Source organism: Protopterus annectens, chromosome 8.part0 (assembly GCF_019279795.1).
Source record: "Protopterus annectens isolate FY-2018-M chromosome 8.part0, PAN1.0, whole genome shotgun sequence".
NCBI lineage: Eukaryota > Metazoa > Chordata > Ceratodontiformes > Protopteridae > Protopterus > Protopterus annectens.
The window spans coordinates 1,341,504,814-1,341,507,313 of record NC_056741.1 but is presented as its reverse complement, the minus strand read 5'-3'; positions in this window follow the sequence as shown (position 1 = coordinate 1,341,507,313).

The following is a 2,500-nucleotide window of genomic DNA, read 5'->3' as shown; positions in this document are numbered from 1 at the left end:
GTGGTATATAAGTTTATTGATGTCTTCCAAAAATGACCACGAATCCTTACAAATCTGAGATTGTTTGGATAAAATTGGCTTTAGTAAGTTATCAATAAATTTTGCACATCCATAAGTGATTGAACCACGCCCATCTACAATTATTCTAAAAGGTGGATCAACCAACGATTTATGGATTTTTGGGGCTCCAAATATAGCCGGAATCATTGGTGCTCCCATAGAAATATATTCATACTGTTGAATATCAATAGAAGATTCAATAAACAATTCTTCAATACATTGTTTAATTTTTCTATAAGCCCCATTTACCTCATTTTTAGATATTTGGCTATAGGATTCAGTGTTGAGATGTTTTTCAATCTTGTCATTATATATTTGTTGGTCCATAAAGACAAGACCGCCTCCCTTATCGGGTTTCATAACCCTAATGTCAGTGTTTTTAATTAAGGTGATAAGGTTAAATTCATCTTCAGTCAAATTATTACTATGCTTGTTTCTCTGAAAACTAGCTATATTTCTTATATTCAGTTCACATTTTATCAAAATGTGTAAATCAGGATGTAGTGGTGGATTGTATTGACTAGAAACCCTTAAAATATTTGTAATAGAGGGATTATTGCCCATAAGCATATTTAAATTGAGCTTTCTTATATACAATTTTAGGTCAATAATAGTTTCTGCCACATTTATAGTCTTATCTGGTACAAAAGACAAGCCTTTGGATAAAAGGTTAACCATCTGTTCATCGATCATCAATGTGGAATAATTATAAACCTTAAAATCTCCTACTGATGACAGCAATATTTTTAAGGGAGGTGTATTATTGATGTTCAAGAATTCTATCTCTTGGGTTGTCTCCTGGTGTTCCTCATTAATGGGGATTACGTCAGATTCCTGTTGTTGTTCGAACGTTTGTTGTTCCTGGGGTGAAAACCCTGATTAGATTGATTATTATTTCCTACAGCACAATTATTGTTGTTATTATTTTTATTATTTTGCTGATTAATGAGCCTTTCACTTCGTCGGGGCTGTACATTTTGAACTGGCTCATTAGCTGGTATAAACGAACCATGATGACCATCATCGTCCTGTACTACCTGGTCATTAGGTTCAACTAAAATACTCTGATTGTTTTTAGTCTCCACCTTAAGTGGAGGAGGGTCAGGGTAGGCTTCATTATTAGTATATGCAGTAATATCGCTCTGGAGCTTACGCTTTTAGTGCTCAAGAATTTCTCCATTGCTGTGTCTATACTGGTATAAATTCGACAATATTCAAATTTATATCTTGAGAAATCAATATGTCCTTTTATAATTTGGTCCAGAGATTCAAGCTCACCCTTAAATCTAAGTATTTCTGAATCATAGAAGTTGATAAGTGCTTTTAAAAATTCTACTGCTTGTCTATCAAACAATTCTAATAATTCAGCATGAAATGTTGAACCTGCTACAAGCCCTGCTGAAATCTCCATTGACGGAGACCCTTAGGTATAACTTTTGTTTATACATTCATTGAGATATGAAACTTCCAATTGGAGCTTCCTACATTTAAACATTTTAATGTCAAATTCATCTATAACATTCATCAGTGTATTATTATTTTGTGAATTAAACATTTGTTGACTTGCATTATTAACATCTGCATCAGTAAAAAAATCACCATTATTCAAAAATAATGCCATAGAAGGAATGTCCCGTACATTTACATTACTTTCATCTGTGCTATTCCGATTAAATTGTCTATTATCAACAACGGAGCTGTTTGGATTACCTTGTCTCGTGTAGTTGTTATCAGTAAACCCATTATTATGGACCAGTCTGTTGGCATAAGTAGACATCCCGTTTAAAGGAGGTAATCCAATATTAGATGTAACGGTACCGCCCGTTGACTGCGAATCTGCAAGCTGTCTCTGTCTCTGTCCTGGTTGTATCGGACTTTCCGAACTACCGGCATGTTGAAAATGCTGACCAGACTGCATATTTACAGTTGCGTCATCCGCTTGAGCCAACACACCAGAAACGCTATCATTTTGAACGAGAGGTGGAAAAGCTTCTTCGCTATCCACCAAACATGCTGGTAAATGCGTATCAACAGTACCTTGTAAGTGTTGACGAACTTCCGTGTTTGCTGACCTATTACACGGAACAGTTCGGTTTGAACATTCAATTCTGCACGAAGCTTCCACTTTCTGTGTAAGTGCTTCTACTCTGCCTAGAAGCACATTTACTAAAGCGGTAAGGTTCCCAATAGCATCGACATGCTGTGAACCATTCGTTGGTTCCAAACCAGTGTTCATACTGTCCATATCACTAAATAGAGGTTGTGAGTCGCCTGCTCCCAGATTCCATTCCACGTAAACTCAAACAAGTAGCCAAAAAAGGAAACTGGTAAAAAGACAAACAAATGGAACTGGAAACAATTAGAATAGACCCAAAATAATGTTCACCATTTATTGTAAGCGCTTTCAGCTTAGTCCTTGCTAAGCCTTCTTCAGACAAAC